Here is a 26,663-nt window from a genome sequence, read left to right as displayed (position 1 = left end):
AAATTTCATTGTGCAGATCTAGATTTCGGCTAGAGACTAGCCATTCTCAGTGCACTATTATTTTCGCTCAATGCATGTAATTCCCTGTTGGTCAGGCTTCATCCACAGTTCATCGAATACTGAACAGGGAATACTCGACGAACTGCGGATGAAGCCCGACCAACAAGGAATTACATGCACTGAGCGAAAGTAATAGTGCATTGAGAATGACTATCTTCTAGCCGAAATCTAGATCTGCAATCTATAATTTATGAATCTATTTTTGTTTCCATGTTGTAGATATTCATTCTCCTCTAAATTGTTTTAATGTTGCAGGAAAGGATCGGAGGAAAGAAAAGAACTCCTCTAGCTACCGCGAAAACACCAAGATATAAATGAAGTAACATACCCACTCACAATCATCCAGCTGGCCGGGTTGGCCGAGCGGTTCTAGGCGCTACAGTCTGGAACCGCGCTACCGATACGGTCGCAGGTTCGAATCCTGCCTTGGGCATGGATGTGTGTGATGTCCTTAGGTTAGTTAGGTTTAAATAGTTCCAGGTGTAGGAGACTGATGACTTCAGATGTAAGTAAGTCTAGGGGACTGATGACCTTGGAAGTTAAGTCCCATAGTGCTCAGAGCCATTTTGAACCACAATCATCCAGCACAGTACCATAATATGGTAGCTTTCACAAAAAGTAATGATTTGCACATACAGAAGTTAGGGCATATCACCTACCCTTATTGACACACACACACACACACACACACACACACACACACACACACACGCACACACACAACCACACGTGCGTGAGGCCATGTCATTGAAGCCGTTACATAAACGCAGACGTCCAAAAATATAAGCACACACACAGAGTAAGAGCAGACAGATCCATAACCACGAAAAGATGAAAAAGGATGATCGGCACTTGCACCATCAAATCATAGATAACGAGGTGTAAGTTGATCTACACTACATCAAAACGAAACTGTATTCTGTGTCAGTGAAGAATAGTGTACTAAAATCAAGTACCAATTTGTAGAAGAATTTTAGGAATGAAGTAGGAAACAAAATCCCATAAGTAATAATAGTAATTTGATACTGTTTAATTGTAGTAATTTAAAACAATAGCACTGTTTACGATCTTGGCAAACAGTTTTGTAAGAGAAACCACTTTGGTACAGTGACGGCTGAAGGTGCTCCGAAATAATGCGAAACGCATATCTCCTAAAGAAGACTTTTATACTTTCGAAAATGAAAATGTATAACTTATATTGTTCCATTAAGTTTCGGGTGTGCAGCCGCAAGAAATCTCCTTCTTCTTCTAATATTTCGGCTGCATAACGTTCAGCCATCTTCAGAGTGAGCCGCAAGACTGCCGCTCCAGTTTTTTTTTTTTTTTTTTCCTTTATTGTGATTTCATGCCCCTGCCCCATATGGGCAGGGGAGGGCTGTCAGCAGCACAATCCGCCGCTCTTCAGCCGAGTGACATGACAACTAAAACAAGAATAAAATAATACATACATAAGGAGGTGAAAAGGGGAACATAAAATGGGGTAAGGGGAGAAAATGTAGGTAAAAATACACTGACATGTAGACGTTCATTGGGGACAGTTAAAAAAGTCACCTGAAAGTTAAAAAACACAGTTGGCGATTCTTAAAATACAGAGAAGACACTGGATGCGCATGCACAGGTTAAAAGTTGGCCACAGTATTAAAAACACTCCGAAACAACGCACTTAAAACCCACTTGGAGCACACACAACGAAGATTAAAACTACCAGGCGGGACCTGCCGAGGGAAAGGTCAGAGAGGATGGAAAAGGAGGGGAGAGCATGGGGCAGCTGGGGAAGTGGCGGGATGAAGAGAGGAGGGGCAACCGTGGATTCACGAAGAGGCAGGAGACACATGGGGTGGGAGAGGAAAAGGGAAGACAGGGCAGGAGGGAGCGCAGAGACACTGAAAGAAGGCACAAGAGATGGACGGGGAGTAGGAGGGGAAATCCGCTCAGAAGGAGGGAGGGGGAGGAGAGGGAGCCCTCAGGAGGAGGCAGGAAGAGGGGGTTAGAGTTGGTAAAAAGGGTAGATGTCAGGGCGAAGCTCATCATCCGGGAGTGGTAGACGGCGGAAGTTGTGTTGGGAAAGGAGATGGAGGGTGTGGAGATGGAGAGAGGGAGGGACACAACGGTAAAGGCGCGGCAACTGGTTGGGAGTGGAGAGGAAGGGAGACACCAGGGGGTGAGGGGGATCAAGGCGGCGGACAATATATAGTGTGCGGATGTGTTCAAGGAAAAGGAGAAGGTGGGGGAAGGGGAGGAGGTCATAGAGGATGCACGTGGGGGACAGAAGGCGGATGCGGAAGGCGAGGCGAAGTGCATGGCGTTCGAGGATTTGGAGGGCTTTATAGAACCGGGGAGGGGCGGAAATCCAAGCGATGCTGGCATAACAAAGGATGGGGCGGATCATGGATTTGTAGGTGTGAAGGATGGTGGAAGGATGCAGACCCCACGTCCGGCCGGACAGGAGTTTCAGGAGGCAGAGGCGGTTGTGAGCTTTGTTTTGGATGGTAAGGAGATGGGGAGTCCAGGTGAGGTGGCGGTCGAGTGTGAGGCCAAGGTATTTTAGGGTAGGAGTGAGGTGGATAGGACAGCTGTAAATGGTGAGGTAGAAATCATGGAGGCGCAAGGAGCGGGTGGTGCGGCCTATGATGATCGCCTGGGTCTTGGAGGGATTAACACGGAGGAACCACTGGTTGCACCAAGCGGTGAATTGGTCAAGGTGGGTTTGGAGGGTACGTTGGGACCGTTGAAGGGTAGGATAAAGGGCTAGGAAGGCGGTGTCATCAGCGAACTGGAGAAGATGAACAGGAGGGGGAGGTTTGGGCATATCAGCAGTGTACAGGAGATAGAGGAGAGGGGAAAGGACAGAACCTTGGGGCACGCTGGCAGAGGGGTAGAAAGGACGGGAGTTGGAATTGTGGATAGTCACATAGGAGGGACGATGGGAGAGGAAGGAAGCAACGAGACGGACGAAGTTGATGGGGAGAGCATAGGTCTGGAGTTTGAAAAGGAGCCCGGGATGCCAGACACGGTCATAGGCGTTCTGGAGATCAAGGGAAACAAAGACAGCAGAGCGACGGGAGTTAAGTTGGAGGGAAAGAAGATGGGTAAGGTTAAGGAGCTGGTCGTCAGCAGAGAAGGAAGGCTGGAAGCCACATTGGGTAAGAGGAAGGAGGCGGTGCTGGTTAAGGTGGCGGTGGATACGGCGAGAGAGGATGGCCTCAAAGACCTTACTGAACACGGAGGTGAGGCAGAAGGGACGATAGGAAGAGGTAGCAGAGGGGGGTTTGTTAGGCTTAGGGAACAACAGGACACGGGAAGTCTTCCACAGGTCAGGGTAAAATCCAGTGGAGAGGAGGACATTGTACAGGGTAGCAAGGACAGACAGGAAGGATGGAGGGGATTCCTTGAGGTGACGGTAGGTGACGCCATCATGACCAGGGGCGGTGTTTCGTTTGGAGCGGAGGACGAGTGTGATGTCTTGCATGGTGATGGGAGTGTTGATGTCGGAGGGGGGTAGCCGATCCAAGTACTGGAAGCTAGGGGCGAGCGGGGGGACAGAGGTGTCAGTGCGGTCAAGGACAGTGGGGAGCCGCTCCAGTGCTCGCTTCGTCCCTTTATACTGCTGTACCGCGCAACTGCGCATGCGGCCACAGATGCAAATGCGCCAGAGACGTTGGTCGGCGGCAGAGACGTGCATAATGTGCGATGTGTATCTATGACTCCGCAGTTCATCTGTGTTGGCATATCGATATATCATTGTGAGCTGCACTGTGACGACGTCTTTGTGAGTTTATTACAGCAAGTTCCGGATTCCATGATTTATCAAGATTGAAACCACTATCTCTACTAATTAAATTCGTCGTCAAGCGAATTTCAATTGCCTCCTTCACTATCGAGTCCCAAAAGGATGATGTAGTTGCCAAAATTTCGACGTTGTCATACAACATACTGTGACCATTATCAATACAGTGCTCTGTCACTGCCGACTTGTTAGGTTGTAAAAGTCGTGTGTACCTCCGGTGGACAGTACGAGTTGTTTGTCCGATGTAAGAAAGGCCACATTCACATGGAATTTTGTAAACTCCAGATTTTCGGAGTAGCAAATTATATTTGACGGATCCCACGAGTGCAGCTGTCTTGGGTGGAGGACGAAAAATCACTTTTACTTTGTGTCTGCCGAGAATGCGTCCTACTTTTGATGAGAGGCCACCCACATATGGCAGGAAGTCCATCGATTTGAAGGTTTCTTCATCTTCGTCTGCTTTATATGTGGCCTCTTTCGGTTTCATTTTCAGTGCCCTTTGTATTTGCTGTGGAGAGTACCCATTGTGTTCAAACACTCTTTGTAAGTGGGAAAGTTCATCTTGCAGACTCCTTTCGTCAGAAATAATATGCGCTCTGTGGGTCAAAGTTCGGAGAACACTCATTGTCTGGGCAGGATGGTGGCAGCTATTTGCACGTAAATACAGATCGGTGTGAGTCGGCTTCCTATACACTTCATGTCCCAAAGTGCCATTCTCTCTGCGCCGAACCAAAACATCCAAGAATGGAAGGCATCCCTCCTTTTCAATTTCCATTGTGAACTTTATTTGATCGTGGAGGGAGTTCAGATGTCTTAAGAAGTCTTGCAAGTTATCTTCACCATGGGGCCAAACTACAAAGGTGTCATCAACATACCTCCAGAATACCGTGGGTTTCAAATCAGCAAATTCAAGCGCCTTCTCCTCGAAGTCCTCCATAAATAAATTGGCCACCAGAGGGGAAAAGGGACTACCCATGGCGACTTCGTCCGTCTGTTCAAAAAATTCCTTGTTAAATAAGAAATATGTGGAGGTCAGAACATGTTTAAATAAAGCTGAAATCTCTTTGTTAAAACTTCTTTCAATAAGTTGTAGAGATTCTGGAAGGGGAACCTTTGTAAATAAAGCCACCACATAAAAACTAATATATCACACGAGTTCATTTTCAATTATTTGAGTTTACTAATGAAGCCAGCCGAGTTTCTTATGTGGTGAGTACATTTTCCAACTGATATTGTTTATAAACATGTATGTCTGAAATCTGTGGCGACGCCGGCGTGGGTGAGTGATGGGACGCCGGCCGGTGCCGTTCTTTTCCGTCGCGTGCGGCGGCCGTGCGTGCCAACTCCTGTTTACTCTTCGCCGGCCGCTGAGTTATGGCGCCTGGCCGGCACACGCGCCCGATGGCGGCGCAGATAGTTGGCAGCCCTGGCGCGCTCTCCCGGGCCTTCCCCGGCTGATCGCCTATCGCTGCCACTGCCGCTGGCAGGTGGCAGGTGGCGGGCGCCCAGTGTTGACACTGCGCCCACTCCACCCCTGACACTTGCCACCCGATGACACAACGCTGGACGCCCACTCGGATTAATATAGTCACAACGCCCAGCACGTCACACAGTAGCTCTCTGCCCGAGTACCTGACGAATCATTAATCTTCTGCTCGCCGGGTTTCTTAATCTCTCTGTGTGTTTGCATTCGTGCGTGTATGCTTTGTAGGAGCCAGTTTCCTTTCATTCTAATAGCACTCGATGTCACTTGTAGTAGCCAACACTGACGAAGAACTTGGCCAAGGCTCGCTCCTATGACAATTCGCGTAAAAAGCGACGAGGGTAACAAGAAATGTTAAGCGATGCATTTATAATGGTTCAAATGGCTCTGAGCACTATGCGACTTAACTTCTGAGGTCATCAGTCGCCTAAAACTTAGAATTAATTAAACCTAACCAACCTAAGGACATCACACACATCTATGCCCGAGGCAGGATTCGAACCTGCGACCGTAGCGGTCGCTCGGTTCCAGACTGTAGCGCCTAGAACCGCACGGCCACTCCGGCCGGCGATGCATTTATAAACATACTGTATTATCAATAGTGTCTACCGACCCTATACTTGAATTTCAGAAAGAGTGAACTTCACAAGTCACTGCGTTGCAGTACACTTAGACGATAGAGACAATGGAACGGGCATAATGTCATTGAAACAAACAGTTTGATCAGCTGAGCAGTGGCCGCATTCATTAGCAGGCGATTTCTGAAATATTATTCGATTTACCTTAACCCCAGTACTTTTAGTACAGTTTTCTTTTATACGCAAGTGTAATCTTTTGGTTGCAGCGCATGATATTTGTAACGAAGTAATGTCTCAGTTTCAGATACAATTCTTTTAGAAACAAAGAATTCTGTGAATACTTTTTACGTGAGTTAAGTCAATGAATTCACAATCTGAAGCTAATTGTGGCGTTCGCTGTGTTATTCGGTGGTTTGGTATTTAACTAATTTGTAAATGAAAATGATAAACTTATTTCATTACGTTGAGTAATTACTAAATAATTTTTTCTCCTGGCTAAAGATTTGGTCAAGTTGCTAAAGAAATCCAAGTTAACGTCGTGTTAAAGTGTTGTCTGTAAGCTGTGTGTCACTAAATCACAGTTCACACAACAGATTCTATACAACCATTGATTATGATGGAAATAGTTATCTTCAGCAAAATGATCATTAAAATCACCGAATATCAGCCGCGCACAACACTGACGTATGTTAGCTGAAACAATATTCTTCGCAACTCGTGCGTAATTAATTTCGGCTCCATACATCAGCAAGAAAAAGTTTGTTATATGGATCGTGCTATGAGTACTGTTTTTGAAGAACCAATCTGATTCGAACTATTTTCATTCAAATGAATATTTTTACACAATTTATTACCTTCGGCATTTATGTCTGCAGAGTTGCGTAATTTGAATTTGCCGCTGAGATAATTGTTAAGGTGGTGGCAGACAATTGAAAGAGACTATCTATTGTTAGAGCAAATTTGCTTTTAACAGGATAAGTATTTGAAATGCTTATTAAACTTTACTTTCATATTGTGCACTATTTAGACTAATTTTCATCAAGCAAACCTTTAAGTTTTTCCTAAGAAACACAGATAAAAACGCGATGCAAATCACTATCATCAATGGCTGCGCTCTTTGCAGCGGAAAGAAATAATTAACACAGATAATGCTTATTGAGAGAGGAATTAAAGTTACAAATAATTATTCACTCATATTTATTATAATAATGAACTCTATTCTCAAGTAATAATTAACAAATAATTAGAATTTCTTAACAGACCTCAGTTTGATATGCGTCTTGCGTCCACAACCTACAAGAGCCAACCAACAAAAGGTAAAAACAAAGGAAGACAAACGCAGATCATAAAAGGAGTTTAGAATTATCATTGTCTTTGTATGTTACAAATCGATATGTCCAATTACATCATAAGATATTATATAAATAATTATTACTTATTTCACTGTTTTTTTCATATGTTTGATAGATAATGTTTATAACCGTTAGAGGCATAATTTCCTCTCGTCGCACTGTAGCTAAAATTTATCTCGTGGATGTTACATAATGAATAATATCATTACGAAGCAGATGAGAATGATCTTCTATTTTAATGTGTTTGTGTCTAAATATTACACACTGAATGGTAAGGCTCTAAATACGAAAGATAATGCTCGTTGTATATCAATCTAGTAAAAATATTTTGTTATCCAGGTTTCAAACTCAATGAACGATGAAGATTTTTAGATGGAAGATTGTTAATATTCAACGCACTATCAGAGTTTTCCCTGTAATCAACGTACTCTTATGTAATATGAGTCTTATCTGGACACCTTTTCGGTATCTGCACTGGATTAAGCAGAAGACATAAAACATAGACGCATGTTTTAAGTAAAAGCAGAGATAATGGACAAAAAGGAATGTTATTTCTTATAAAAGTATAATGAAACGTTTCAGAGATGGTGTTAAAGAGTCGGCAGGAAACTAAATGCCTCCTATCAAAGTGATATTTTGTCTTTCACTTCTTCTTCTTCTTTCGATTTCGGCCATCTTTGGACCACGTTCAACAATTCACTTGCCCGGCTTTTTGATCTTTTTTTCTCTCTTCCCAATATTTCCTCATCATTTTCGAGTGGTTCCTCCTCCGCTCTTCCGACCATTTCCTGTTGTTATTCTTTAGTTTCGTTTCTTCTGGGAAACACTTAATTTCGTTCACTATTTGTCTAAACTTTTCCCTGTCCCTGATTGACTCACGGGTGACATTAAAATAGGCCAAATCCTTTTTCACCATCTGTATCCATTTATTGTTGGTTTTTTCGTTCCTGTTACTATGTTCAAACACTTTTCTTGTTAGTCTGTTTCCATCCATCCTCGACAGGTGACCATAAAACGTTAGTCTGCGTTTACGCATTGCCTCACTCACTTTCTCAATAGTTTTGTATATTTCCTTATTACTCTTTAGCTTGTACTCTTCTCCAATCTTTCTCGGTCCTAATATTTTTCTCAAAATTTTCCTTTCTTTCTTTTCCATGTTTTCTATTTCCCCCTTTTTGTTAAGAGTTAGGCACTCCGATGCATACAGGCATTCTGGTCTAATGACAGTTTTATAATGTCTTAATTTAGCTTGAATCGAAATGTTTTTTTTTTATATATGTCTTTGGTTTTTTGAAAAGCAAATTCCATTTTCCTTGCTCTCGCCTGGTTTGCACTCTTGTCTAAACCATTCGCTTGAATTATTTCACCTAAATACTTAAATTTTTCTACTCTCTTAATATTGCCGTATTTAGTAATAAGATTTTTCTTGTTATTTCTATGATTAGACATATACACGGTTTTTTCAAATGAAATCTGCAGTCCAGCTCTGGCCGAAACTTCTTGTAGTTTCTCCAGGTAGTTCTGAGCTATTTCTTCGTTTTCTGTAATTATTGCCAGATCGTCTGCAAAAGCTAAACAGTCCACTTCTATTTTTTCTTTTTTTGTTCCAATTCTGATGTCATTCTTGGTGCCTTTGAGTTCTTCTTTCCATATTCTCAATATCTTTTCCAGTACGCAGTTGAAGAGGATTGGGGATAAACCATCACCTTGTCTAACACCTGTTTTAATTTCGAACTTCCTTGAAATTTCACCCATAAATTTAACTTTGGCCTTACTGTTTGTTAGCGTCTGTTTGATAATTTGAATTGTTTTCGTATCGACCCCAAATTCTTCCAATACTTTCAGTAATGTTTCTCTATCTACCGAGTCGTATGCTTTTTTGAAATCTACAAATACTATTGCAAATCTCTGGCCTCTTGAGATTCTGTAACGAATTAGTGTTTTCAGGTTAAATATTTGTTCAACACAGGATCTACCTTGTCTAAAACCTGCTTGATATTCACCTATTTTTTTATCCAGAACTGGCTCCACGATTTGAAGTAATTTCCTTGACAAAATTTTGTATCCTACTGGTAGTAGCGAGATCCCTCTATAATTATTAACATTCATCTTATCCCCCTTTTTGTGTAGTGGGTGTATCAGGGCACACTGCCAGTCTTCAGGAATTCTTTCTTCGTCCCAGATCTTCTTAAACATATGTTCCAAAACTTGTGGGAGGTTGGTATCCATTATTTTTAGGATTTCTGGTACTATGGAGTCTTCACCTGGGGCTTTATTGTTTTTTAGACTGTGTATTATGTGTTTTATTTCTTCAGCGTCTGGAGGTTTTGACTCGGTATTAGTATTTCGGTGGTTTTCAAAACTCATTTTATCTTTGGGTGGTTCACAATTTAGTAGATTCTCGAAATATTTTGCTAATATTTCACAATTAGTCTTGTTTGTCAAACCTAGCTTGTTCTCTTCATCTTTAAAACATAAATTTGGGGATTGGTATTTGGTTAGCTGTTTTCTAAAAGTTTTGTAGAAATCTCTAGAATTATTTCTTTTAAAGTCTTCCTCAATCTGTTCTAGGTTATCCTGAAATTGTCTTCTTTTTTTATTACGGAAAAGCTTAGCTGTTTCTCATCTCTGGATTTTAAAATTGTCAAGATCTTGAGGATCTTTTGTGGAGTTCCATTTCTGCCACAATTTCTGTCTCTTCTCCAGGTTCTCATCACATTCATTGACCCACCATGGATGTCTTCTTACTCTTTTCACGAGACAATTTTCTTTTGCTATTTCAACTATTTCGTTTTTGATCTCCTCCCATCCCGCTTCCTTATTTATTGTGGATATGCCATCGCTATCTTTGTGCAATGCTCTTTGAAACCGTTGTTTAATTTCTTCATTTTTTAACGTTTCTGTGTTATATTTTGGAATTTTGTAAAAGGTTTTCTTCTCTTTTCGAAATGGGAGTGGTCTGAATTTAATCGTAGTCAAATAGTGGTCTGAATCAACATCAAGGCTTTTCAGCACTTTAGTGTTTTGAATTTCTTCTTGACAATGAAGTGAGATAGCCACATGGTCAATTTGGAATTCTCCGAGAAGTGGATTTGGTGATCTCCATGTTTTAGTTTTTCGGCTCAGCTTTTTGAAATGTGTTGTCATTATTTTCAAGTTGAAATGCCTACATACATCTATAAGCCTTTCTCCATTTTTTGAAGTTCTTTTGTGACCTGGGAAGAGGCCTACTGTTCCATGGTATTTTTTCTCCCTTCCTATTTGTGCGTTAAAATCGCCTACTAACATTTTTATGTTCTTCTTTGAGCATCTATCCAGTTCCATTTCAAGTATCTCCCAAAATTCTTCAACTTTCTCCGGGTTATTTTTGTTGTCCTGGTTTATGGGTGCATGGCAGTTGATTATAGAGTATCCTTTGTTTTTACATTTAATCTCAAGAATGGATAGTCTCTCAGAACTCGAGTAGAAGTTAGTAACTGAATCTAAAATTGAGTGATGTACCAGAAATGCTGTTCCCAGGTATGGCATTTGTTTCATTAAGATTTTACCTGGTTTTCCTTTAAATAAACGATAGTTTTCAAAATCTAAAGCAGTTTCATCTAAAAACCTTGTTTCTTGTAATGCACATATTAAAATTTCTTTCTGGTTCAGCTTTTCAATCAATAATTTCAATTTTCCTACTTTAATTAGAGAGTTTACATTTAGGGTTGCAAACATAGTTGCTTTCTTAAATTTCAGTGTTGAGGGCTGCATACATGTTGGTTGGGGTCCTCCAAAATCCTTTGACCCCTTTGCATTGTTTCTACGAACAACGGAGGATTTGCCATTCGGTCTACCTCTTGGAGTAGTGTCTATCTTTGACGACGTTCCCATCATGCTTTGCAGTAATTGTTGGATAATAAATTGGGGGATCGGGTTGCCCCGAATCCGAAATTAAAACCAAGGTAGTAAGCCCTGGAGTTAGCTCTTCCGCTCTCTCTGCCGTTGGGAAATTGTTCCTCTTCCGCCATTGAGACCGTTGGCTGGGTTTCACCTAGTAACCCTAGGCAGGGGCCCTATGACAGGGTGCTACCATCTGGAGCCGGACGGACCCTGGTTTTTTTACGAGGTTGTTACTCTTTGTCTTTCACTATTGTAGAAGTGGTGAACTAAATGATTCGTAGTGCAACAATTACAAGAATTCACTGAAGAACTGTAATTTTGTCGCTTGAAAATAGAGAAAAACGTATCAATACAATGTTCCAAGCTGTCCATTGTACTCACACGGCCAGATGTACAAACAATAACCTTCCCATTTATATTATAAATTTTAGAGAAATTGGAAAATGGCTCTGAGCTCTATGGGACTTAACATCTGAGGCCATCACTCCCCTAAAACTTAGAACTAATTAAACCTAACTAACCTAAGGATTTCACACACGCCCATGCCCGAGGCAGGATTCGAACCTGCGACCATAGCGGTCGCGCGGTTCCAGACTGAAGCGCCTAGAACCGCTCGACCACCACGGCCGGTGCAGAAATTGGATTAGTTATGCTACTACACGTGTAATACCAATACAGCAAGTAGTTCAATTGATAAAATCAGTGCTTGCTTTCAGCTATAAATGAGAAAAAGTGTGTCCGTCGGCTCTACGTCGCATAGAGCGTAATGACAGAAACCTGGCGTTTTTGTCATTTGATGTGGATGCTGGTTTCAAACGATATGGTGGGGATAGGGCTGTGTATGATATACATGTATCTGTGGTCTAAGAGAATGCTTAAGTACTTCTTGGATACTTACTACGAGATTAACTTACTAGAGGACAGGATAAATGTTTAGAAACATAGTCTGATAGCGGAGTTGGTTTACCTACGCAGCATTGCCCACTGGCCCATGTTGTCAGGGGCCTCAGTCTCACTTCCTACTTTTTAGGAGGAAAATTGTCATTAATCTTGAAATGTAAACATTGTTAATGATTTCAGAGATGCTACTCCAGGCGGGTGTAAAATGAATGTGCGCAACGGAAAATACTGAACGCGAAAATTAAGATTTGGCCCTGTCTGGCTACCCCCTGAAGCAGATCTTAGGATCTCTTAATTGTGGTATTTTTTCCTCCTTCTTGCTCCTTAACATATAAATTGCAACATAAACGTAAATGAATCATTAATGGAACTAGCAACTACAAATTGATAAATGCTGTTTCTGCTTATACATTTATTATAGATTAAAACCCGTTATATATTACAAATGTTTATATATCAATGTCCAATGGACGTAAAGAGACACAAATGAATTTCTTAACTAATACTGGTGATCAGTTGCACAAATCCACCCCTTTTTATGGCTAGGACGATATAATATAAATAACGCAAGATGACTGACATCATCTACGTACCAAATACTAGAAGACACTACTTTTTCAAAGATGATCTACAGTGGTGTGCAACCTCAGTGGAAATAAAAGTTACATGATCACAGTCGTTTAAGCCCTAATAAGCGGACGTAATTAGCAATATCACCGTATGCACTGCGTCCGGTGCGTCGTAGTGATGGTTCTCGTACACGCCTGCGACGACGGAAGAACTCCAGCCACAAAATATAGAAACAACTCATTCAAACACTAGGATGTCAGAAGACAGCTCTCTGACCAGTGTAATCTAATACTGTTTTCTCCTCTCTGTGGTCAACAGACGAGAAACAGGAACTCCAAGCCACAAGGATGGAGTTCAGATAACGTCTCTACGTGAGTATAGGCAGAAGAAGTGCTCTCAATCACTGAACGCTGTGTACTCAATGACGACTCCCTACCCGGAGGCGAAGTCCAGAATAGTATAGGTTCGCAATAGTACAGTGCCTAACCGTTCTAACTATAAAATCTCCTGAGAGCAAAGACACCAAGTCCGTCTGTGGCAACTAAGCTGATAATAAGCGACAGTCAAACACGGGCGCTTAAACGGAAGACCTCTTTGTCTCCACCCCTGACTTTCCAGCAAAGCTCGGCTCCCCTCCCTCGTAATGGAGAAAGCGAACCATATTCTTGAAACCACGGAATATTCTCCCTCTCTACAGATTCCTCCAAACTCCAACCAACCAAATTTTAGTCTGTTGTCGTCCAGCGCGGTAAATTTGTGAGTAAATAACTATACCCGTTAATTGGGAATTCATACAATGGTACGCTTCCCAGAATAAAAATTCTCGGAAATAACCCAGCCTGTGTGATTTCCGACGTAACGCTTCCTCGTTCCTCTCTGTGGCGTCCAAGATTTTCCGAGTTTCCGAACTATTATCCGGTTATCCTTCCGGCCCAGCTACATAATCGGTCGGCCGCCGCTGTGTTGTGCTTCAGCGCTCACGTGCCCCGACCGTCCGTCTCAGTCTACTTCCTCTGTTAAAGCAGACCAACATATCTGCGCGGGCAACCACCCAGGGCCTGAGTTACGCCTACCGTTTCATTTCCACAGGCGTTCCAACCTCTTCTACTATAAACAATCATTCATTACGCCATTTTGATAATAAAGACAATCCATCACCTTTCATGCAATAAGCGTTAACAACTATTTACAAGGTGTACTTGACAATGCCAGTCTTCTTTAAATATTTATATATATGATGTACAACCTATCAAATGATATTTAGTTCCGGTTTTAAGTCACGGCAAAGTATGTAGATCAGTGCCTGTAAGGTGCGAAATTATAGCCACCTTACGGATTATGTACAAATGATCTTTAAAGAACTGGAAATAACAGATGCGTTACACAAAACTGTTTATATTTTTGAACGTCTCAAAAATAAATCAGATGAGATTCCATTTCATTGAACCACGTTTTTCGTATTACAAATTAGCACAAGATTTTTATTTACGTGTTCCCTGCACCACGATCTGCTGTGCATTATTACGAACTTACACGGCAGTATTATCGACAGAGCTTTCCTTTTGCTGTGTACTTGCGTCCAAAGTACTGCAATGTTTTAGGAATGACAACCTCTTCCAAGTGAGCTGTTATTAAATGCATTTGCTATCAAGATCACCATATCTGCCTGCTGTGGCATTCTCAATAGGCAGTTGTAAAATGAGAGAGCAGTTCAGTTTTAAGAATATCTTACGTTCTCAAAATGTTGTGTGTAAACAAATTTATTGCTTTCTTTTTTAAATTACACGTGTGCCCACCGCACTATGAGGTGCTTGAATGCATAATTGTTCCTTTTAAAGAACAAATAGCACTTTACTGAAACAAGAACCTTTTTTCAAACCATGTGTGCAAACATGACGTCTCTCAACATACGACAAACAAACACTCAGGCCGAAATCGCGATCGTGAATAAATAAATTTGAATAACAAATGAAGCGGAGAACGTCGTTTTTAAACTATTTGTTTTACGTTAACATAACTCACTGAGAACTCGTTTGTTTACGAACTCTCCGATCAAACGACGTACACCAGTCAGTGATAACAGCCGGACAGCGAAAATACTAGAAGTCAGCTATTCGTTTGAACTCAGGTTAGTGAAGAGACAACTGACTTAGTGCTGATTTCGCCACTCCTTTTATGTTCCACTGACTGATTTTGAGGTCAGGTGCAGTGCGTCTTTACAGAACGTTTGTATACGATTTTTTCATTAAAATTTTCACACATGCTTAAATCTTTAACACTTTGAGATACGCCAGGGTTCTCATTCTCTACCACCGAATGTCGCGATGTTAGGTTTCCAGCTTCCGCCGGTAAGCGCAAGGTACATTAGACTTTCCCAAACGCTGTGTGGCGACGTTTTCTACGTCACACAAAATTATTAAATATGTCCAGATATTTTCTTTATCCTATGTTCTAACGTTTATAATCCTACGTGCTTTACTTCTTGACGCGAGTTGCAATAATTTATACTCAATTTCTATGCGATACGCACTAATCAGCACCTGCAATGGCGGGTAACTGTCAGTTCTGCGTAGTGATAAGTTGAGCGCCGTAAAAATATTAAATCGTGTTTACGTTAGTATTCCCATTCATTAATAATAAGAGTGATACTAGAAGAGTTCAGCTTAATTACAAGCGCTACTTAAGTACGTAGTGTTCCAGAGGTTTTATTTCATTTTTATGACGAAAATGCTTATTATTCACAAACATTACTTTTTTGTTACTTTCCGTGTGACGGACTCTGTGGCCGATCGGTTCTAGGCGCTTTAGTCCGGAACCGCGCTGCTACTATAGTCCGTGGGTCGAATCCTGCCTCGGGCATGGATGTGTGTGATGTCCTTAGGTTAGTTAGGTTTAAGTAGTTCTAAGTCTAGGGGACTGATGACCTCAGATGTTAAGTCCAATCGTGCTTAAAGCCATTTGAACCATTTGAACTTGACGTGTAAATGGAGCTGCTAAGAGTCAACTGGTGCTTGAAGTTTTAGTATCTTGAGTAATGTTGTTCAGCTTTGTCACATAATTCTTTATAAATCGAAGTGCACAGTACCTGTTAGGGCTTGCATTAACGAAACTAAATTTTATTACATTTGGTCTTCACATGTTGCGTAAAATAAGTACATCTTTAAAAAGTAAATATGTGCTTCAGAGTAGGAGCCCCGCGGATTATGTGTTATGGACATCGCGCTATCTTAATTCGGCCTTACGAGGTAGTTGAATAATTGTTGCCATATCGCTATCGCAAATCTAAAGCAGTATTTCGGAGACAAATCTGTAAGTGCTGCGTAGCCGTATACGTAATATTTCCTTGTGTCATTCGATATTTACTTTTCTACCTTACTAATACTTATCATCGCACATAGAGCTCGCTGGCTGTCGGTGGTCAAGTAACATTCTGCTCTTGGAAGAGGAAGTTTAGCGTATCGCTGACGTCAACAGTTTGCCGTAGAGAAGCAATGTGAGGGCTGCCCGCGTACTTTGTATTTCGTTGTCAGCCTCAGTGCTTTGTGGTCGCGGATATTGCGTTCTACCAGCGTACAGAAACTAATGATTCAATTAATATCCGAACCGAGTAGGAGAAATCCAGATTCCAGAATAAGAGTCAAGCACACGCTTTGAAAGAGACAGGCTGTAATGTCCCCACAGCAAATACCCTCTACCACGCACCAATTAATCATTTTCAATCAAACCATCCACATTCATTCACTTTGGAAAAGTTATCTGATCTAATTTTCACGTAATATATGCGGCGACAGCTCGTCGACGCCAAACTATTTTCTAGTGCATTTATTCTTTGACATAAGAGAGATGCATATATGCATTCTCCATGGTTGAGGGAGTGGTAACTAGGACAGCTTCTGGAGTATCTGTTGAGGGAATGACGTGTTTCTGAGAGATACATAGGAGAGTGGAACGGTAAAGAGACAGCTTGAAGGTGGTTCATTGAACCCTCTGCCAGGCACTTTATTGTGAATAGCAGAGTAACCAAGTAGATGTTGCCGTAGCGTCTTGGCGTCTTTTAAACTTTTTTGTGAAATCCTTTGGAGTGATGGCTGATAAACAAGGTAATAAAATAACACTCGTGATCCTAGATATGAGAGGCCGTATGTTCGAAACGTCTTTACTCGATTCATTATGGAAGAATGATTGACTTGATACAGATAATCAACCTCAAAGTAGTCCCATACTCAGAGTATGAGCGTAGGAGAGGAGGTGGAGGAATCCTTCATCGCTGTTCTAGACAAGATTTCAGTGGATGTAGTTTGCCGTTCTCTTTCTCCAACCTGTTACGATGTGTACCTGTGTCGCGTGGGTGGCTGTGATGTGTGCGTGTACGTTAGTGGGGCTGTGTTGTAATGGATGAAGCGACAGGAGGGGGGGGGGGGGAGGGAGGCTGAAATTCAGTTCTGGCATGTAGCCTAATACTCTCGAAAAGCACTGAAGTCGGCAATACATTGGACAGACGAAGAATCGTGAACCAATGACCATATAAAATGGAAATTAGAAGCTGTATACTCGCGTTTTGTAAATAAGTTCTATGTGTGCAGATGATGTTTGAAAAGGTTTCACCTCTGTGGCTCTGCTGAATGGCGCAGAGAAAAAACAAATTACGAGTTAGAAATTTTCTCTGAGTTAGTGTCTTGGCTAAGTCTCCCAGGATTGAATAAATTTTTGGAATGTGTTGGTGGCACCTGCCATTTCGCAGGGAACTCATTATCTGGAAAAGACAGAAAGGCTGGCACATACACTACTTTCTTACCGAAGTCTTGGCTGAACATGTTTTCTGCTGCAACGTAGGTCAAAGCAATAGGAATTTTGGCATTGTTTATGCTTGTTTGGAAACAAACAAAATGAACAGCACCTGATCCGGAACATTTTTATTGAGAACTTGCATGTATGGAAGGTAATTTTCGCGATATAAACTATTGTTTACGATCAATCTGTTGAACTTCATTCTCTTGACAACCTGTAAAAGATCGCTAAGTTATTTGCAACTGGTATAACGCAGACAGACTTTATATGACGGAAACTGTGAGTACGTCGGCAGCACCATGACGTCTTTGTTCTATCACTGAGAGTATACCGTCAGAGATCTCTCACGTAGCGTAAGATCCTTCTCATATTTCTGTGTTTCTTGACTGTTTATTTGCGTCGCCACTCACTATCTATTTGTGAAATGTAGTAAGCCACTCGGAATGAAATGTCATTTCAAATGGTTTAAATGGCTCTGAACACTATGGGACTTAACATCTGAGGTCATCAGTCCCCTAGAACTTAGAACTACTTAAACCTAACTAACCTAAGGACATCACACACATCTATGCCCGAGCCAGGATTCGAACCTACGACCGTAGCAGCAGCGCGGTTCCGGACTGAAGCACCTAGAACTGCTCGGCCACAGCGGCTGGCGAAATGTCATTTATTCCCTACCTTTTCATGATCAGTAAAATAATGATATGGGTCTGCAACAATTACCGGCGTCCCAACGCAAGCTAATATGCGATTTCAATCCAACAACAGATAAGAAAGAGGGACATTACTAAAGTAAACACAGAAAAATGCTGTTTTCCTCTCTATCGCACGTCTTAGTGAGACATCACCTTGCATTCCACCTCCGTTTAGGATTAGTTTTCGATAGTCGTTTCCATAATCAGCAAATATCAATTTGAATAGAACTAATTACCACCTGACAAGTATATGGTAGCTTCACCCCGCCATTTCCCATGTGTAAGTGGCCGTACGTTTTAATATGGCAACGGAGAAGCAATATTGATTTGACTAATACGATAATAGTTACGCCATCTGATAGGGACAGGGTTGCATGTCAGTCTTTGTAATTTGCCTTAGACATCTCCTGGAGAGTGCAGGGGGTCCGCAAATACCACTTCAAGTTCACACTACGGGGCAGTTGATAAGCTGTGTTTAGGTTGTGTCGACTAGGCGTGAACGTTTCTGTACAAATGTGGCTTTGATAAGGTGTATCTCCACCCACACTTTAAAGGTCGATTGTACGGCAGCTTACCTCGACGTTACGTGTCTGAACTTCCCATGTAATAACGGGCCAAGTTCGGTCGTTACATGATGACGCACTAAAAGTGCACCCTTTTGGTTTCGTCCGTTCTGGTCAGCAATTTAAAAAATACTCAAAAGCGTTTCCTATTATTTCATGGGTTAGCAACAAGCCAAAGGCCCTCTTTGGCCGCTAATATTTCTGGCGTGGACATATCAGGGAATGGAAGACGACCATCTTCCTCTTGTCTGATAAGTCAACATATAGCCAAGATCCCTGAGGGGCTGTTCTAGTTATTGGCACAACTTATCCATGGGTTGCCAGGAATTGGGAAACGCCTAGTTCTTCGTCTCGATCTGGTTCCGACTTTGGCATGGTGCAGACTGGTAGTGTCTCATATTACACAGAATCTTGTATTTCCACAAACTGCTCATTTCCCTTCCCGCGCAAGTCTGAATAGCGGCCTTTCTTATGCCATTGTTGTTGTTGTGGTCTTCAGTCCTGAGACTGGTTTGATGCAGCTCTCCATGCTACTCTATCCTGTGCAAGCTTTTTCATCTCCCAGTACCTACTGCAACCTACATCCGTCTGAATCTGCTTAGTGTATTCATCTCTTGGTCTCCCTCTACGATTTTTACCCTCCACGTTGCCCTCCAATACTAAATTCGTGATCCCTTGATGCCTCAGAACATGTCCTACCAACCGATCCCTTCTTCTGGTCAAGTTGTGCCACAAACTTCTCTTCTCCCCAAACCTATTCAATACTTCCTCATTAGTTATGTGATCTACCCATCTAATCTTCAGCATTCTTCTGTAGCACCACATTTCGAAAGCTTCTATTCTCTTCTTGTCCAAACTATTTATCGTCCATGTTTCACTTCCATACATGGCTACACTCCATACAAATACTTTCAGAAATGACTTCCTGACACTTAAATCTATACTGGATGTTAACAAATTTCTCTTCTTCAGAAACGCTTTCCTTGCCATTGCCAGTCTACATTTTATATCCTCTCTACTTCGACCATCATCAGTTATTTTGCTCCCCAAATAGCAAAACTCCTTTACTACTTTAAGTGCCTCATTTCCTAATCTAATTCCCTCAGCATCACCCGACTTAATTAGACAACATTCCATTATCCTTGTTTTGCTTTTGTTGATGTTCATCTTATATCCTCCTTTCAAGACACTGTCCATTCCATTCAACTGCTCTTCCAAGTCCTTTGCTGTCTCTGACAGAATTACAATGTCATCGGCGAACCTCAAAGTTTTTATTTCTTCTCCATGAATTTTAATACCTACTCCGAATTTTTCTTTTGTTTCCTTTACTGCTTGCTCAATATACAGATTGAACAACATCGGGGAGAGGCTACAACCCTGTCTCACTCCCTTCCCAACCACTGCTTCCCTTTCATGTCCCTCGACTCTTATAACTGCCATCTGGTTTCTGTACAAATTGTAAATAGCCTTTCGCTCCCTGTGTTTTACCCCTGCCACCTTTAGAATTTGAAAGAGAGTATTCCAGTCAACATTGTCAAAAGCTTTCTCTAAGTCTACAAATGCTAGAAACGTAGGTTTGCCTTTCCTTAATCTTTCTTCTAAGATAACTCGTAAGGTCAGTATTGCCTCACGTGTTCCAGTGTTTCTACGGAATCCAAACTGATCTTCCCCGAGGTTGGCTTCTACTAGTTTTTCCATTCGTCTGTAAAGAATTCGTATTAGTATTTTGCAGCTGTGACTTATTAAACTGATAGTTCGGTAATTTTCACATCTGTCAACACCTGCTTTCTTTGGGATTGGAATTATTATATTCTTCTTGAAGTCTGAGGGTATTTCGCCTGTTTCATACATCTTGCTCACCAGATGGTAGAGGTTTGTCAGGACTGGCTCTCCCACGGCCGTCAGTAGTTCCAATGGAATATTGTCTACTCCGGGGGCCTTGTTTCGACTCAGGTCTTTCAGTGTTCTGTCAAACTCTTCACGCAGTATCGTATCTCCCATTTCATCTTCACCTACATCCTCTTCCATTTCCATAATATTGTCCTCAAGTACATCGCCCTTGTATAGACCCTCTATATACTCCTTCCACCTTTCTGCTTTCCCTTCTTTGCTTAGAACTGGGTTTCCATCTGAGGTCTTGATATTCATACAAGTCGTTCTCTTATCTCCAAAGGTCTCTTTAATTTTCCTGTAGGCGATATCTATCTTACCCCTAGTGAAATAGGCCTCTACATCTTTACATTTGTCCTCTAGCCATCCCTGCTTAGCCATTTTGCACTTCCTGTCGATCTCATTTTTGAGACGTTTGTATTCCTTTTTGCCTGTTTCACTTACTGCATTTTTATATTTTCTCCTTTCATCAATTAAATTCAATATTTCTTCTGTTACCCAAGGATTTCTACTAGCCCTCGTCTTTTTACCTACTTGATCCTCTGCTGCCTTCACTACTTCATCCCTCAAAGCTACCCATTCTTCTTCTACTGTATTTATTTCCCCCATTCCTGTCAATTGCTCCCTTATGCTCTCCCTGAATCTCTGTACAACCTCTGGTTCTTTTAGTTTATCCAGGTCCCATTTCCTAAAATTCCCACCTTTTTGCAGTTTCTTCAGTGTTAAACTACAGGTCATAACCAATAGATTGTGGTCAGAGTCCACATCTGCCCCTGGAAATGTCTTACAATTTAAAACCTGGTTCCTAAATCTCTGTCTTACCATTATATAATCTATCTGATACCTTTTAGTATCGCCAGGGTTCTTCCATGTATACAACCTTCTTTCATGATTCTTAAACCGAGTGTTAATTATGATTATGTTGTGCTCTGTGCAAAATTCGACCAGGCGGCTTCCTCTTTCATTTCTGTCCCCCAATCCATATTCACCTACTATGTTTCCTTCTCTCCCTTTTCCTACACTCGAATTCCAGTCACCCATGACTATTAAATTTTCGTCTCCCTTCAAAATCTGAATAATTTCTTTTATTTCATCATACATTTCTTCAATTTCTTCGTCATCTGCAGAGCTAGTTGGCATATAAACTTGTACTATTGTAGTAGGCGTGGGCTTCGTATCTATCTTGGCCACAATAATGCGTTCACTATGCTGTTTGTAGTAGCTTACCCGCATTCCTATTTTCCTATTCATTATTAAACCTACTCCTGCATTACCCCTATTTGATTTTGTGTTTATAACCCTGTAGTCACCTGACCAGAAGTCTTGTTCCTCCTGCCACCGAACTTCACTAATTCCCACTATATCTAACTTCAACCTATCCATTTCCCTTTTTAAATTTTCTAACCTACCTGCCCGATTAAGGGATCTGACATTCCACGCTCCGCTCCGTAGAACGCCAGTTTTCTTTCTCCTGATAACGACATCCTCTTGAGTAGTCCCCGCCCGGAGATCCGAATGGGGGGACTATTTTACCTCCGGAATATTTTACCCAAGAGGACGCCATCATCATGTAATCATACAGTAAAGCTGCATGCCCTCGGGAAAAATTACGGCTGTAGTTTCCCCTTGCTTTCAGCCGTTCGCAGTACCAGCACAGCAAGGCCGTTTTGGTTATTGTTACAGGGCCAGATCAGTCAATCATCCAGACTGTTGCCCTTGCAACTACTGAAAAGGCTGCTGCCCCTCTTCAGGAACCACACGTTTGTCTGGCCTCTCAACAGATACCCCTCCGTTGTGGTTGCACCTACGGTACGGCTATCTGTATCGCTGAGGCACGCAAGCCTCCCCACCAACGGCAAGGTCCATGGTTCATGGGGGGGGGGTCTTATGCCATGAGTAACGTAATTATTTCCGTCGCGTTGTATGAAGTTGACTCTGTAGTGATCACTAGGGGTAACAACTCTTTTGTCCTATTTTCCACAATGTCTTGAGGAGCAATCATGTGTATATACACTGCGCTAAGTATTTAAACGCTTCACGTGCGTCTTGTTAATTTTTGAACGTAGATATGCGATACATACAGCTTTCCCCCCTGAGTGTAGATTATCGTGAAATAAGGCATGCAACGACTGTATTCCGTTTACTTCATTCCTGTAGCTGGTTAACCTACGTCGCTTTCTGATTATAGAATGACGAAGGCCGTCAGCCAATTCGAGGGGCACTTTACTTTCAAGAAATCCATATGATTAATTCCCATTTATTTTGCGCACATACACAATAGATACCTTTCAATTAGCTTACCCAAAAAGATAAGTTTTTTGGTATGGCCCCCCATATAACAATTACTTTCACCACAATCTTTATCGCCTGTGACACATGTGATGAGTTTGTAACACGTATACTGTATTTAACAGTGCTGACACTTCATATCACAAACACACACGCCCACACATACACACACACACCACAAACACACACACACACACACACACACACACACACACACACACCATATATATTGAATTAGATGTAATGAATAGCTCAGTAGGCAGTTCAGTTGAAGGGTAATGGACACCTCTAAAGAGAGTAATCATTGAAGTTTGACGGAAAAGCGTAGCTACAAAGAAGGTAACTGCGAAGAAAAATGGGTAACAGAAGAAATACATCACTATTTCGGCGAAACAAGGAAGTACAAAACATTTCAGGGAAACTGAGGCATACAAAAATAAAAGTCACTTAGGAAAGAAATACACAGATAAAAAAAAAAGTTTTGCATTACCCCCGTCCCCAGAACTACCGGAGATAAACCTTGACTGCGGATACTGTATCACACACACAGTCCATTTGACTGTTCAGAGATGCACTAAACCCGCCCAAAGACGTAAAGAACCATGCATGAGCGGTGCCTATTAGACGCAGGTGGTCCGGCAGCCAATCAGTTCCAGTCATTCCACCAGGAAGGAGATACACGGCTCGTGTTGTCTGCGGTTCAACCATGCCTAGACGGTCAATACCGCGGTTCGATCTCGTCCGCTTTGTTACCTTGTGCCAGGAAGGGCTCTCAGCATGGGAAGTGTCCAGGCGTCTCAGTGTGAACCGAAACGATGTTGTTCGGACATGCAGGAGATACAGAGAAACAGGAACTGTCGATGATATGCCTCGCTCAGGCCGCCCAAGGGCTACTACTGCAGTGGATGACAGCTAAATACGTATTATGGCTCGGAGGAACCCTGACAGTAACGCCACCACGTTGAATAATGCTTTTCGTGCAGCCACAGGACGTCGTATTACGACTCAAACTGTAAGCAATAGGCCGCATGATGCGCAACTTCACTCCTGACGTCCATGGCAAGGTCCATCTTTGCGCGGTACAGATGGGCCCAACAACACGCCGAATGGATCGCTCAGGACTGGTATCATGTTCTCTTCACTCTTCACCGATGAGTGTCGCACATGCCTTCAACCAGACAATCGTCGGAGACGTGTTTGGAGGCAACCCGGTCATGCTGAACGCCTTAGATACAGTATCCAGCGAGTGCAGCAAGGTGGAAGTCCCCTGCTGTTTTGGGGTTGCATTGTGTGGGGCCGACGAACGCCGCTGGTGGTCATGGAAGGCGCTGTAACGGCTGTACGATACGTGAATGCCATCCTTCGACCGATAGTGCAACCATATCGGCAGCATATTGGCGAGGCATTCGTCTTCATGGACGACAATTCGCGCCCCCATCGTGCACATCTTGTGCATGATCTCCTTCAGGATAGCGACATCGCTCGACTAGAGTGGCCAGAATGTTCTCCAGACATGAACCCTATCCAATATGCCTGTTTATGGATGACGTGACCCACCAGCCGCTCTGAGAGATCTACGCCGAATCACCCTTGAGGTGTGGGACAATCTGGACCAAAAGTGCCTTGATGAACTTGTGGATAGTATGCCACGACGAATACAGGCATGCATCAATGCAAGAAGACGTGTTACTGGGTATTAGAGGTACCGGTGCGTACAGCAATCTGGACCACCACCTCTGAAGGTCTCGCTGTATCGGCGTACAACATGCAATGTGTGGTTTTCATGAGCAATAAAAAGGGCAGAAATGATGTTTATGTTGATCTTTATTCCAGTTTTCTGTACAGGTTGCGGAACTCTCGGAGCCGAGATGATGCAAAATTTTCTTTTATGTGTGTAAATAGGAAGTGCAGGGAAGCTAAACAGAATTGGCTACATAAAAAATGAAGAAATCGAAAAAGAATTGATTGTCGGAAGGAGTGACTCAGCACGGAGAAAAGTCAAAACAATCTTCCGCAAAATTAAAAGGAAGGGCGATAACATTAAGAGTGCACTGCGAATTCCACCCATGAATGTAGGAGAGAGATGGATAGCTGGAAAGAGTGCATTGAAGGCTTCTGTGAGGGACGGGTCATGTCTTATGACGTGACAGAAGAAGAAATAGGAGTTGATAGAGAAGAGATAGGGGATCCAGTACTAGAATTAGAATTTAAAAGACATTTGTAAGACTTAAGGTCATATAACGCAGAAGGCATAGGTAACAATCCATCGGAATTTCTAAAATCGTTTGGGGAAGTGGAAACAATACCACTATTCACGTTGTTGTGTAGAATATATGAGACTGACGACATAACATCAGACTTTCGGAAAATAGTGATCCACATAATTCCGAAGACAGCAAAGGCTTGTAAGTGCGAGAACCAACGTACAATCAGCCAAACATACAATGCATTCAAGTTGCTTACAAGAATAATATATAGAAGAATGGAAAAGAAAATTCAGAATCTGTTAAGAGGACAATCACTTTGGCTTTAGGAAAGATAGTCGTACCAGAGAGGCAGATCCGACGTTGCAGTTGATAATGAAAGCAGGACTGAAGAAAAATCAAAACACGTTTATAGGATCTGTCCACCTGGAAAAACATTCGACAATGTAAAATGGTGCAATACGTTAGAAATTCTGACAAAAATAGGGGTAAACTCTAGGGAGAGATGGGTAATGTACAGCATGTACAAAAGTCAATAGGCAACAATGAGAACTGAAGATCAAGAACAAAGTGCTGGGATTGAAAAGGATGTAAGACAGAGATGTAGTCTTCCACCCCTACTGTTCAATCTCGGTATCGAAAAAGGAATAATGGAAATAAAAGAAAAGATCAGAGTGGAATTACAATTGAAGGTGAAATGATATCGACGATAGGACCCACTAATGACATTACTGTCTTCAAGGAAAGTGAAGAAGAACTATTGGTTATGCTGAATGGAATGAACGGCCTGATAAGTACAGACTATGGCTTGAGTGTAAGTCGAAGAAAGACGAAAGTCATGAGAAGTAGCAGGAATGAGAACAGTGAGAAAACGTCAGAACCGGTGATCAGGAAGTACATGAAGTTAAGGAATTCATCTACCTGGACTACAAAATAAATCATGTTTGACAGAGCAAGAAGGTCATAAAAAGCAGACTGTCGAAGGCAAAATGGGCATTTTTGACCAACAGAAGTCTGCTAGCATCAAACATAGGTTATGAGTTGAGGAAGAATATACTGAGAACGTAGATTTGAAACACATTATTGTATAGCTGTGAGATATGGATTGTGGAGAAACGGGAATACAAGATAATCGAAGTATTTAAGGTGTCGTGCTAGAGAAAAACGGTGAAAATAAGGTAGATTGATCAGGTAAGGAATGAGGTGGTCTCCAGCAGAATCGGCGAGGAAATGAATATATGTAAAAAAAAAGCTGATAAAAAGAAGGGGCAGGATGATAGGACATCTGTTAAGACATCAGAGAATAGCTGCCATGGTTCTACACGGAGATGTAGAGGGTAAAAACTGTGGAGGAAGACAGAGTTTGGAATACATCCAGCATATAATTGAGAACGTTGGTTGCAAGTGCAACTCTGAGGTGAAGTGTTTGTCACAGGAGAGAAATTCACAGTGTCCCGCAACGAACCAATCAAAAAACTGATGAAAGAGAATTGTCTGAAGAGCCACAGTTGCATAATTCTGGTCAGGACGGCCCCCACAGCATCTCAACTACCGCCTGGCAGTGTAATGCATTACAATTGTTACGTTTTGCATGAACCAGTGTTTAGTGACTGTTATTCAAA

The sequence above is a fragment of the Schistocerca americana genome, chromosome 5, assembly GCF_021461395.2.
Source record: "Schistocerca americana isolate TAMUIC-IGC-003095 chromosome 5, iqSchAmer2.1, whole genome shotgun sequence".
In the NCBI taxonomy this organism is placed as follows: Eukaryota; Metazoa; Arthropoda; class Insecta; order Orthoptera; family Acrididae; genus Schistocerca; species Schistocerca americana.
This window is presented reverse-complemented; position numbering follows the sequence as displayed.